Source organism: Trachypithecus francoisi, unplaced genomic scaffold (genome assembly GCF_009764315.1).
Source record: "Trachypithecus francoisi isolate TF-2019V2 unplaced genomic scaffold, Tfra_2.0 Lachesis_group18, whole genome shotgun sequence".
NCBI lineage: Eukaryota > Metazoa > Chordata > Mammalia > Primates > Cercopithecidae > Trachypithecus > Trachypithecus francoisi.
The window spans coordinates 57,119,381-57,133,890 of NW_022681463.1; the positions used below are offsets into that span (position 1 = coordinate 57,119,381).

A 14,510-nucleotide genomic window follows, 5' to 3' on the forward strand; every position below is an offset into this window, starting at 1 on the left:
ACACCAACATGGCACAAGTATTCATATATAACAAACCTCCACATTATGCACATGTACCCTAGAACTTAAAGTATAATTAAAAAAAAAAAAAAAAGAAAAAGAAGTATTTATACATTATCTGTTTAGAACATAATAGTGCCCAGGATTCTAGGAAATATAAAAGGCATATGAGACAATCTGTTCAGTTAGTTACAAGGAGGATGAAGTATAAACAAATGAACAACACAGCTTTTCTCATTTTGATCTATTCATTTGTTCAAGTTGTTCCCTTACCCTATCCCGCAAACTATGGGTTAGTACTTTCTTCTTTTGCTTTACTCTATTAACTGCATAGCTTTAAAAACTGTTAATCATAATTTGCTTATTGTGACAACAATGCAGGCATTTTCCCAGTATATTTCAATTTTGCAACTTCTTCCACTCGATAACCACTGTTAGCATTTTATACTGAGTAGACCGGAGGCCAAAGTCCCATAACAGATTGTAGTAGAGTGTTATCCAATGATCCAAAGATTTTGTTTTATCCTCTCTACTGTTTATTTTTTACCTGTATTTAGCTGGTACTGTTGTTTATATGAATAATAATCTAGAAAGTGAATTAGATTTTATTCTGTTTATGTTTTTGAGCTTTTTACTAATATAAATGATTACATTTATAAGCTAGCTTGTACATATGAAGAGGCAAGGTGGTGTTCTTCCAAAAATCAAGAAAATAAAAAGAAGGAAGACAGACTTAAAGTGTAAATGTAACAGTGACACTTGAAAGTAGTACTCTGAATTGTGGAGGCAAATAATTGTGCAATTACCTGAGGGATTGAAAAACAAATTGCCTAATTTTAAAGACTGGAACAGCTGGTGTTTTCTTGTCCCTCCTCCCCTTTTGTTGGTAAATGCCCAGTGAAGTTCTGTTGTGGCTTTTCTTTTTACATAAACATAATCAATGCAATAAAGACGATAATGAACCAATGACTAAGAACATCAATGGATTTTTTCTGTCTGTTCAGATGTGCTGAACACATCTTCATCCTTCAATGAACCATCAAATAGAGGCTGGCAAATTAGAACATCCATGTTTATTTAATCAGCTCACCCTCCCCCCAACTTTGAGCTGCCTTTAAATCACAATTTGTTTTTTAGGTGAGATTAAACATTTTACAGTACTAGAGGCATACTGAAGATGCCAAATAAAAACAAGTGGTCCTGTATGACACCATATGACCTTTTTATTTCATTTTATTGTTCAGAAAGGAAACATAATAATGATAATCTATGTAAATAAAGTATTTTAAATGGCATGTTTAAAAATCTGAATTAAGAATCAGAAAAATTTGATTTGAATGTACCTTATAAATAGCATAAAGCATGAAACATTTGTAAATTTAAAAATAGTTGTCTAGTACTTTTAAATTATGTTTATACAGTAAAATCTATAAATCTTAAGGATACCACTTGATAAATTATCAATGAATAAACACACCCATGTAATCAGTATCTAGCTGGGGAAATAGAATAATGCCCATAAACTCAAATGTTTCAGTCACTGCCCTTTCTCCTCTTCAGGACAGCTTCTCTCCTGGCTTCTAACACTACACATTAGTTTTTTTCCATTTTATAAATGTTTTTTAAAACTTTTTATTTTTTAGTTTTTTAACCATTAAAAAATTTTTACTGAACATATAATACATATATAGAACATGTAAATCATACTTTTTACACATATCATATTAACAGTTTTTAATCTAATTCATATTTTTAATTTTAATTTTATTTCAACAGCTTTAGGGGTACAAGTGGTTTTTGGTTACATGTATGAATTGGATAGTGGTGAAGTCTGGGATTTGCTGCACTTGTCACCTGGATAGTGTACATTGTACTCAATAGGTAATTTTTCATCCTCCAGGCTTTATTATACCACTCTGTATGCCTTTGTGTACACATAGCATTGTTCCAACTTATAAATGAGAACATGCAATATTTGGTTTTCAGTTCCTGAGTTACTTACATAGAATCATGGCCCAGGTTCATCCGAGTTGCTGCAAGATATGATTTTCTTCTTTTTCTATGGCCAAGTGGTATTACAGTGTATGTGTATGTGTGTATATATGTGTGTGTGTATACACACACACACACCCCAACACACCCATACACACCACATTTTCTTTATCCACTCACCAGTTGGTAGGCAGTTAGATTGATTCCATGTCTTTGCAATTGTGGATTGTGCTGTGATGAACATATGCGTCCTGGTGTCTTTTTGATAAAGTGATTTGTGTAACTGCTACATCGAATGGTACATCTACTTCTAGTTCTTTGAGAAATCTCCCTACTGTTTTCCCATAAAGGTTGTACTAATTTAAATCCCCACCAGCAGTGTATAAGTGTTCCCTTTTCACCACATCCATGCCAACATCTGTTATATTTGGCTTTTTAATAATGATCATTCTAGCTGAGTAAGGCAGTATCTCATTATAGTTTTAATTTGCATTTCCATAATGATTAGTGATGAGCAATTTTTCATTTTTGTCCATTTTTATATCTTCTTTTGAGACTTCTTTTGTCAGAAGTGTCTATTCTTGTCATTTGCCCACTTTTTAAAGGAATTATCTGTTTTTTCTTGCTGATTTGAGTTCCTTTTAAGTTCTGGATATTACTTCTTTGTCAGATGCATAATTTGCATATATTTTCTCCCATTTTGTAGGTTGTCTCTTTACACTGATGATTTCTTTTGTTATGTAGAAGCTTTTAAGTTTAATTAGGTTCCATTTATTTTTTGTTTTTTGTTGCATTTGCTTTTGGGGTCTCACTCATAAATTATTTGCCAGGGCCGGTGTCCAGAAGAGTTTTTCCTAGGTTTCCATTTAGAATTTTAATGATTTCAGATCTTAGATTAAGTCTTTAATCTATTTTAAGTTAATTTTTATATGCGGTGAGAGATAGGGATCCAGTTTTATTCTTCTACATGTGGCTATCAAATTTTCTTAGCACTATTTATTGAATAGGTTGTCCTTTCCCCAATTTATGTTTTTGTATGCTTTGTTGGTGATTAGTGGTTGTAAGTATTTGGCTTTATTCCTGCATTCTCTATGCTGTTCCCTTGGTCTATGTATCTCCTTTTATACCAGTACCATGCTGTTTTGGTTACTATATCCCTGTTGTATAATTGGAATGTGATGCCTGCAGATTTGTTGTTTTTGCTCAGTATTGCTTTGGGTATCCCTTTCAGGGTCTTTTTTGGTTCCATATAAATTTTAGGAATGCTTTTTCTAATTCTGTGAAGAATGAAGTTGTTATCTTGATAGGAATTTGCATTGAATCTGTAGATTGCTTTAGGCAGTATGGTCGTTTTCATGATGTTGATTCTTCCAATTCAGGAGCGTGAGATGTTATTTCCATTTGTGTCGTCTGTGATTTCTTTAAGCAGTGTTTTGTTGTTCTCTTTGTAGAGATCTTTCACCTCCTTGGTTAAGTATATTCCTTGGTACTTTATTTTTTTGTAGCAGTTTTAAAAGGGATTGAGTTCTTGATTTGATTCTCAGCTTGGTTGTTGTTGGCATATGGCAGTGCTACTGATTTGTGTACAGTGATTTTGTAACCTGAATTCATTGATCAGATCTAGGAATCTTTTGGAGTAGTTTTTAGGATTTTCTAGGTATAAGATCACATCATCAACAAACAGAGATAATTCGACTTCTTCTTAATGCCCTTTATTTCTTTCTCTTGCCTGATTGCTCTGGCTAGGACTTCTGGTACAGTGTTGAATAGAAGTGGTGAAAGTGAGCATCCTTGCCTTGTTCAAGTTCTTAGGAGGAATGAAAAACTTGTTTTAATTGGGCAAAATTTGAATAATATAAAATTTATATTTTAAATTGCACAGTTCAGTGGCATTTAACATCTTTACAATGTTATGCAGTAGCACTACCATCTAGTTCCAGCACATTGTTGTCAACCCAAAAGGAAACTTCGTATGGTTTAAGTAGTAACTCTCTATCTCTTCTCACTCCCCCAAATAGATTTGGCCAGTAGAAGTCTCTTCAAGCTAGTTCCTTTGTCCTTTTTTGTCCCTATCATTCTTTGAATACTTCCTCATTATCTTGCACACTGTCTTCCAGGATCATTTGGTACTGTTCTACACCCAGCCTTGTAGTCAGGCATTTCTCCAAGGACCCCTACTTCCTTTTAGTGGAGAATGTTATTTAGAATTCAAGATCTGGATGTAGGTCTTTTAATGGTATATCTTCTGGGCCCTTATAGACAGAGCTAGGAAAAATAAAATAAAATAAAATAAAATAAATGAACATACACACAAATACATATGGGTGTGTATTTACCTGTATGTGATACCTGTATATGTACATGAGTATATGTGTGTATATGAAACATGTGTAGATCCATGTATAGAAAAAACATATTTGTATACACATACCCATCTTTATTTTTCTTTTCATCTATATATATCTATGTATCTCTATCCCTCCAACTCTCTCCTTTCTCTGTCTCTATTTCTCCTTCTCTCTCCTCTCTTTTCTCTGTATATATAGATAGATATTATAGCAGATAATATATCACATATATAAAATAGATAATAGATAATATAGGTATTTTATATATATATTCAAAAACCGGAAGTTCATGTTGATAATCTTCAGTTAGAGTCTAACATTACAGGGTTCATTCTAGCCTTCCATATTTTTATTTTCTTATTTCTCTGACATTATTATTCATTTGAAATACAATTAGGTTTCTTGTGTTGGGATTTTTAGGATTTCCTTCCTCTCTTTCTGATATTAATATTTCTCATTTCAAGTATATGAAACATTAACATAGTTCCAAAAGTCAGAACTATACAAAGAGGACTATTCTAAAAAAAGTCAGAACTTCACAAAAAATAACTATGCAAAAAAATTGTCGCTTAGTCTCTCATCCCCCTTTCTTCTCTGGAAGTTTTCTCTCCTCATCTTTTCTACCATATTCGCATCCACCCCGAAGTATATGATTGTATTAGTTCCTTGTTCCTTCCTGTGTCTTTTTGCACAAATGAAGAGATACATGTATGTTTTCATTTTTTTCTTTCATAAACTTAAGGTAATATACTGTAGATATTCTTTGGCATGTTTTCCCATTACACATGATTTCTAGGATATGATTTTATCAGCTCATAGAGATATTGTCTGTTTTTCTTATAATTGCATGCTACTCCATTATGTGGTTCATCATGGTTTGTTTCAACTAGTATTCTCTGGCTATGGGAGAAACAGTTGACTGTTATCTGTATAGTATATCCTTTTTGAGGCTTAAGAGCTAAAACAATATTTCAGTTCTGGTCATGGTAAGCAGGTAAAAGTGTTATAACACTGGAGTACTGCATTCAGCAGTTGAAGCAACACTTCTTAAATATGTAAAATAGTCTAAATAATCAACTGTCTTATTGAAGGCAATGGGCCAATGCAGGAAAGCTTTTCCATTAGAATGGAGGTCTTGCTGGTTAAATATTGATGGATAATAAGAGAATGTTGTGTGTCAAATTTCTTCTGTTATTTCAAGTTAGTTTCTAAGGGTCTAAAATTAGTATAAAATCATTATAATTATTCTTTATAGAGATATTTTAGAAGTGAAAAGGGAGGGAAGTAGCATATTTTCTGTACTTTATCTTTTTTTTTGGGTAAAATAGAGTTGGTAATTTTAAGCTTTTTAATGTACCCTATAACCAGCTTCCAAATTATAGGCAGAGTCTTTGGCACATAATGATACTCATTAAATGTTTGTTTAAAAAGCCAAGTAACTCTTTAAGCTAATTCCTTGCTAAATTTTATTTTGTTGGTGAATGTACCTTTCTGCAATATTCTTCAACTTTCATAGTTTCTACTATGTGTTTGCATAAAATTATCTGTGAATAACAGATTTTATTGGCACTGGAGATCTGTTTGTATATGTTCTGAAAATGAGTTATTCATACAGCAGTGACAGCTTAGAGTTTCTGTTGATCAGTTACATTAGAGATGCTTGAAATCATTTGCAAAATGCAAGGAAATAGTCGCAATGCATTTTAATAGTAATATGCATGGTAGTAATTTAGATTATAATTATCCTCTTGGCAGCAAGTGTGCTTACCCTTGTTTTGTACTGTGCTGACTCTGCTCTTTTCTGAAAATATTGTCCCTATCAGTGCAAACTATTTCTTTAAATAGTCTTGACATTTCATATCATCTCATTCTTGTTCACAAGTCTCATCACCTGAGTAGGTACTGGGAATTCAGCAGTTGCAAAACCAAAGAAAAAACGAGGCAGTTAATTAATGTTTATTGACTTCAATAGAAATCTACAGACATAGAGATAGACACATATACCCATGCAAGAGTGCATGTAGCTTTCTTATCACTATGAGAACATAAGCTTTTTCACTATTTAGGCTTTATGTGGATAACATTTTTCTGTTTTTAATTTACTCGCTTAAAATTACAAAGTAAATGTTACAGAGAAGGATCTAGAATCTAGTAACTAACTTCACATAAAAATTAAAGTTCAACCTATTATAGTTCTCTGATGTTTTAATATTTTAATCTCTAGAGGCTATATATTATGGGCCTTCATGTTAAAAAAAAAATACTGGTTTTTCTTTTATAGGTTTAAGTGTGATTTAAAGATTAAGCTAACACCAGCAGTTGAAGATGTTGCATGGTGAATTTTGGTATAGGCTATTATCTGGGAGAAATAAGGTATCATTTAGTGAGTTGGAAAACAGTCTACTGTGATTGGAGTAGTGTTTAAGAATATAATTTCTGACTCCTTTGATATCACAGATATTCTAGGCAAACTTTTGCTTTAAGCAACTACCATATGTTAGATACTTTATTAGGCAGATAAAGAAGGTCATTGTCCTGATCGATATTGGCATTATGCTGTATCATCTTCTTTCAGAGTGTGTAGATATTTTAGATTTAGTTTTTTATTTTTTTTTTACATTTTTTAATTTTAAAAATCTGGTCATTAATAAATGGTAGATTCTTCATGGTTGTATAAATACCATTCGGTTATTTCAAAAATCAACTGGTAACTAGAAATTCAATGTATTTTTACTTTGTCATAGAAATGGTATTCCAAATACCATTTCCTTTTTTTTTTTTTTTTTTTTTGAGACGGAGTCTTGCTCTATCGCCCAGGCTGGAGTGCAGTGGCCAGATCTCAGCTCACTGCAAGCTCCGCCTCCCGGGTTCACGCTATTCTCCTGCCTCAGCCTCCCGAGTAGCTGGGACTACAGGCGCCCGCCACCTCGCCCGGCTAGTTTTTTTGTATTTTTTAGTAGAGATGGGGTTTCACCGTGTTAGCCAGGATGGTCTCGATCTCCTGACCTCGTGATCCGCCCGTCTCGGCCTCCCAAAGTGCTGGGATTACAGGCTTGAGCCACCGCGCCCGGCTCCAAATACCATTTCTATGCAAGCAAACAAATGAGATAGAATAGTGAGTGAACATATACTGAATAAATGAACACCCGAACTGAGATGAAATGTAGTCATTTAGATAGGGACAAAATAATCTTTTCAAGACAGGTCAAAGGAGAGGGTTACTATTACCTGAAATAGTTATCGAGCAAAAGAAAGAGTGTTTAGTTTTAGACAAACAGAAACGGTAAGGGAAATAAGTATGGGAAAGGGCATATTACTTTTTCTACCTTAGAATACATTTAATAAAGAATATGATAAGAGGAATCTATGTACTTTTCTTTCTATCCTGCATTTGGTATTTTAGAATAAAATTTGCTAAGGGATTTAAAAGATTTAAAAATTATGTTAGATAAATATCCTTCTAATTTTTGTGATGTCAGGCAGACATCCTTATCTCACTAATGTGTTTTGATACCACAGGGGATAAAGCTTTCTAAGTATTTTCATCTTCATGGCTAATAGACTTAAAGATATGCAGCCGTGAGTATCCTTTCCCCCCTCCCTGTACTTCCCTCTTCCTTTGAAGTTATGTGAAATGAAATACAAGAGCTGTTCTTAAAAGGAGTATTTCTGATTATTCTTGTAATATAATATTTTTCCCCTCAATTTCCTTTCTTTTATACCTGTGTTTGGATAGTAATATAATAAAAGGTAGTTAATTGTGTTGAAAAATAGTCTCTCTGGTCTATTTCCTATTTCTTTAATTTGAGGGGTGTGTGTGACTTATCTTCTTCTTTCTTATTATTATTTCTTTTTTCTTCTTTTGAGATGGAGTCTGGCTCTGTTGCCAGGCTGGAGTGCAGTGGCATGATCTCCGCTCTCTACAACCTCTGCCTCCTGGGTTCAAGTGATTCTCCTGCCTCAGCCTCCCAAGTAGCTGGGCCTACAGATGGATCCTACCAAATCTGGCTAATTTTTGTATTTTTAGTAGAGATGAGGTTTCACTGTGTTGGCCAGGCTGGTCTCGAACTCCTGACCTCAGGTGATCCGCCCGCCTTGACTCTTTTCTTATTTTAACCCTTAGTCTATGTGTACCTTCCATTTTATTATAACCTTATTCATTCACTGAACACCATTCACTTTGCAAAGGACTGGTGATACAGTGATGAATTAGGCAGAAGCAGACACTGCCCTGTTCTAGTGGAGAAGATGGCATCACACAGAGATGCTGGCATGTATGACAGACTTCTTATACCTTGACGACTGGGCTACCTAGTTGATTGCTTTTCCTTATGCTACTACCACTTCTATCATCCCTAATGAGTTCATTATTCACGTTGGTGATCTGTCCAAGATTCCACTTTCTCATTTACTTGACTTTATCACTCCTAGTGAACTTTGTTTTTTCACCCAGTCTCAGCCACCTGGGACAGTAAAATACTACTTCTAAATTTGATTTACAGACTTGCTTTCCTGAGCATTGTCTATCTTTCCTATTTACTTGGTATCCTCACTTTAAGAATTGTGCAACCCCATTGGCAATTCTGACCCATTGACTTTACATTTTTCATGTTCGTCACCTCCCTGTTCCTGCCATGCCCTTACTTCTCTCCTTATATACTTAACACCCTCAGATCTTCACTCTCACACAAACCATCAGTTCGTTTACCTCATTGTTCATATAAATCCTGCCCTTGGTTGAACTAAATTGCCCCCCCTCCTCTGTATCTGCACCTCAGCACAGCATGCATCTGGGAGGAAGCAGATAGCTGCTACACTGACTAGTCTTTTGAATGACCACAGTTAATAAGCAAGCCCTTAACAGTGCTCAGATATCCTACCACATGACCTTTTTTATTGCACTTCTTTACTTCCTGAAAACAATTTCCTACCTTCAGCTTGGCGTTCTCACTTTTAGTTGATTATATTGCTGCTTTTTTCACTGAGAATGTTGATGTAATCAGAATAGAACTGCCATACCTCACTTTCTAATCATCAGATCTGACAGTGTACCAGAATCTGTTTCCTTAAACTCTGCGTTTGCTCTTTTTACAGTGATAAACTTTCCTTGCAGCTGTATAAGGTCAGTCTCTCCCCTTGTGTAGTAGGGCACATCCTCTGTCATCTTCTCAAGTGGTTTTTGTTTGCTTGTTTTTTTTTTTTTTTTTTTTGAGACAGAATTTCTCTCTTGTTGCCCAGGCTGGAGTGCAATGGTATGATCTCAGCTTACTGCAACCTCTGCTTCCCAGGTTCAAGAAATTGTCCTGCCTCAGCCTCCTGAGTAGCTGGGATTGCAGGCATGTGCCACCATGCCCGGCTAATTTTTGTATTTTTAGTAGAGACAGGGTTTCGCCATGTTGGCCAGGCTGGCCTTGAACTCCTGACTTCAGGTGATCCACCGTCTTCGCCTCCCAAAGTGTTGGGATTACAGTCGTGAACCACCTTGCCTGACTGCTTGTTTGTTTTTCTGAGCCTGTACCTACCTACCTACATCAGTTTTGTTTCCTTTACTTGGTCATTCTCATCAGCATGCAAACATTACCATATATATATGTATTTTTTCCCACTCTCCCAAAATCATACCCCAGCATTCCCTCTAGCCACTGCACCCAGTTCTTTTCTCCCCTTTACAGAAAATCTAAGAGTTGTCCATTCTTATTGCTCTTCTTCTTGAATTTATGATCAGGCTTATCCATAATCCACCGCTAAAACTGGTCTTTTCAAGGTCACAGTGATCACTAGACAGCATTCATTTACTTGCTGAGAACAAAAATCTGGACATCATCTTCAAATTTTCCTTTTTTCATTCTTACATCTAAACTGTCAGCCTCCTGTCTGCTGTACATTGAAAATTTACTTTCATATTGAGGACATCTAATGTTTTCTATCACTACATCTTATGCCAGGCTACTAACAACTCTTGACCAGACAATGCCATAGTCTTCTAACTGACCTTGTTTCATGTTTTGCCATGTATAGTCTGCTGCCATACAGTAGTTAGAAAAATCCTTAGAAAATGTGTATTTCATCTTATACTTTCCATGCTCAGAGCTCTCCAATGCTTATCCATCCCACTCAGAATAAAACCTAAAGTCCTTACCATAGTTTATAAGATCCTATCAGGGGATGGCATACTTTTTCTTAAATGGCCATACAGTAGATATTTTAGACTTTGTCACATATGATCTCAGTTGCATCTGCTGCTGCTGTTGCTTCTGATTTCCTCACTACTTCCTCCTCCTCCTCTTCATTCTTTTCCTCTTCTTTTTAACAAGCATTTGAAAAATGTAAAAATCATTCTCAGCCCAAAGATCATACAAAAACATTTGACACTCAGGCTGTAGTTTTTCAGCTGCCTGCCTACAGGATCAGTCCTTGTCATCTGTAACTCTTACCATGTTCACTGAGTCTTCTTACTGTCCTCTAACTATGCCAAGTTCATTCCTGCCACAAGGAATGTGTATTTTCTCTTCTGTTGGCTAGAAGTGCTTTTTCTCAGGTTTCCCATGTCCTCTTCTCTTCATTCTAGTCTCTGCACAAGTGATATTTTCTTTGTTTCTATCTTTTCTTTTTTTGAGACACAGTTTTGCTCTGTTGCCTAGCCTGGAGTGCAGTGGTGCAATCATGGCTCATGGCAACCTCAAACTCCTGGGCTCAAGTGATCTTCCAACCTCAGTCTCCTGAGTATCTAGATCTACAGGCATGCACCACCATGCTGAGTTAATTAAGAAAAGTGTTTTTCGTAGAGATAGAGTCTCACTATGTTGCCCAGTATGTTTTTAAATTCCTAGCCTCTAGCAATCTTCCTGCCCCAGCCTCCCAAAGTGCTGGAATTACAGGCATGAGCCACTACGCTTAGCCTCACAAGCGTTATTTTCTTAGAGCAAAAGATAATATTTTCTCTAGAGGTTCTTAAATAGCTACTTCCCCATCACTCACTCTCTTTATTCTATCTCCCCCATCTGAGTAGATGGTACCATGTTTTGGCATAGACCAAAGTCCTAGGACTCGTCTTTGACTTTTATTTCATTTCTGTGTTTATATCATGTAAACAGTACTTGGCACACAATAGGTGTTCAATATATCCTTTAAATAATAAGTAATAATGAAAGTTATTTTAATACTGAATAAGAGTTATGAAAAATGAATCCATAGATTGGGGGAAGGGACTTCTTGTGTGGCTCACGAGAGGCCTTCTGTGGGAAGTCACTCTCAGCCCAGGTCTAACCAATGTTTAGGAGTAGGCCTGGGTAAGGCTTGTAGTAGTGATGGTGAGGGTTTGGGTAAGCGGGGAGTGTGTTAGAGGCAGGATTCTCAGGTGAGAATGCAGAATCCTTGAGGCAACAAACTGTTCAAGTTGGACAGTTCAATATTGCTGAAGTAATTATCGTTAGCTAGTGGATTTAGTCTGTCTTTCCCAGTTTATTGGTTAAATCTACTTGCTGCCCTATTTAAAATGTTGCCTCCTTTTTATCCCATCCTTCAGCCAAACACACCAAATTTAATAGCTCTGCTTCTGTGCCTGAATTGTAATGGCCCCAGAGAAAAGACTGACAGGTTAGTTTTGGTTTTTCATATAAATAGAACCATCTACTGTGTACTTTTTGTTTGGGCTACTTCAACCTAGCATAATTTTTTGATTCCTTTGTCTTGTTGCATTTATCAGTAGTGAATTCTTTTTATTGCTGCATAGTATTTCATTGGGTGGTTATACTATAATTTGTTGATGAATCCCTGGGTTGTTCTCAGATTTTGACTGTTAAGAATAAAGGTATTCCATACATTGTAGATTTTTTCATTTTTTTCCTCCTACTTAACACCTAACTGTGCAATTGCTGAGTAATATGGGCAATGTATATTTAACTTAAAAGAAACAAACATTTTCCAGGGTGTTTCGTTTTATATGTCCACCAGTAGTGCAGAAGAGTTCCAGGAGTATCAAATTCTCACTACTTTAGGAGACTACTATAGGGACTATGTAGCACTCCCTCATTTGTGGTTCCAATTTGAACGTCCCTGCTGACAGGTGATCTTGAACATGTCCTCATGTGATTATTGGCCATTCACATATCTTCTGTTATGAAGTTTTTAATCTGTTTGTTAATTTATTTGTCTTATTACTATTGAGTTATAGGAGTTCTTTATTCTGAATACTAGTCCTTTATGAAATGTATCATTGGGAGAGGCAGTGTTGCGTGGGTCCTGAGTTTCCCTACATCTTGCTGGCTATTCCAAGAACACAAAGTTTGATTGCTCTTTACTCATCCCATTTTCAGAGTTGAATTTGCAGTGAGTAGCCTGGAGAGGCGAGGTTTTGCCTCCCTCTGCACAATGAGCATGTCTATTACTGCTCACTATAAAAATGGTGAGTCCCCCAAGCTCAGTGTTCTTCTCTTACGATGCAATCCACTGCATGTGCAGACATTCACCATGGGCCCTGCATTGTCCCCGGATTTGGTGGGTTAGGGACCCAACGCATGCATAATAAAGTCCTTTGTCTCTAATCCAGGAGTCTTGTGTTTTCTGCTAGCATCTGTGAAACACTAACAGGCTAACTTAGCTTGTATGTAAGTTGAAATCTCAGACTCTATACAGTTCTTAACTGTATTGCAAATATTTTCTCCTGGTTTGTGCTTACCTTTCATTTCCTTTCTGAAACTAATTTAATAAGAGACTTTTGAATTTAATGAGGTACAATATTTTGGTTTTATAGCTATTACTCTTTGTGTCCTATTTAAGAAATCATTTCCTTCTCCAAGGCAGGGAGGATTTTTACCTGTTTTCTTCTAGATGTTTTATAGTTTTAGCTTTTACTTTTACGTCTAGGATCCAGGTTCACTTTCTTTCATATGAAAGTCCAATTGTTCTAGCACCATTTGTTGAAGAGATTCTTCTTCCCGCCATTGAATTACATTGGAAACTTGTGAAAATCGTTGACGATATGTTATATTTCTGGACTCTCTATTCCACTGATGCATGTACCACTCTAATTTGATTACTATAGATTTATAGTTAATCTTGAAATCAGATCATGTAAGCCCCCCAACTTTGTTCTTTATCACAATTGTTTTTCCCTATTTTAGTTCTCCTTTATTTTCATATAAATTTTAAAATGTACTTCTCAATTTCTACAAAACACTTGATGAGATTTTGACAGTAATCATTGATTGAATCTATGGATTTTTTTTTTCAGCAAATGTACTTAATAGATTTCTTAATAAAATTATGTCTTCTGATCTATGAATATGGTATGACATATTTTAAAAAAACCTTTTTTTATAGGTTTTCTTCAGTTTCTCTCCACAAATGTATTGTAGTTTTATCTATAGATATTTCCTTTTTTCTTTTTTTTTAAATACGTAAATTTCTGGGATACATATGTAAAACATGCAGGTTTGTTACAAGGTATACACATGGCATGGTGATTTCCTGCACCCATCAGCCCATCATTTACATTAGGTATTTGTCCTAATGCTATCCCTCTCCTAGCCCCCAACCCCAGAAAAGCCCCAGTATGTGAGGTTGCCCTCCCTGTGTCCATGTATTCTCATTGTTCAACTCCAACTTACGAGTGAGAACATGGGGTGTTTGGTTTTCTCATTCTTTTTTATGGCTGCATAGTATTCCATGGTGTATATGTGCCACATTTTCTTTATCCAGTCTATCATTGATGGGCATTTGGGTTGGCTCCAAGTCTTTGCTATTGTGAACAGTGCTGCAATAAACATATGTGTGCATGTGTCTTTATATAGAATGACTTATAATCCTTTGGGTATATACCCAGTAATGGGATCGCTGGGTCAAATGATATTTCTAGTTCTAGATCCTTGAGGAATCGCCACACTGTCTTCCACAATGGTTGAACTATTTACACTCCCACCAACAGTGTAAAAGTGTTCCTATTTCTCCACATCCTCTCCAGCATCTGTTGTTTCCTGACTTTTTAATGATCACCATTCTAACTAGTGTGAGATGATATCTCATGTTGGTTTTGATTTGCATTTCTCTAATGACCGGTGATAATGAGCTTTTAAATGTTTTTTGGGCCACATGAATGTCTTCTGTTGAAAGTGTCTGTTCATATCCTTACAGTATTGGGTGTTTTATGATTGGGACATATAATATCCTATT

At 35.7% G+C, this 14,510-nt stretch overlaps 1 protein-coding gene across 2 annotated transcripts in view; it reads left to right on the plus strand.

Moving 5' to 3' along the window:
* The window catches only part of DIAPH3 (diaphanous related formin 3), a 512,593-nt gene that overhangs the window by 102,790 nt on the left and 395,293 nt on the right, over positions 1-14,510 (plus strand). The gene's annotated exons all lie outside the window — the stretch shown is intronic.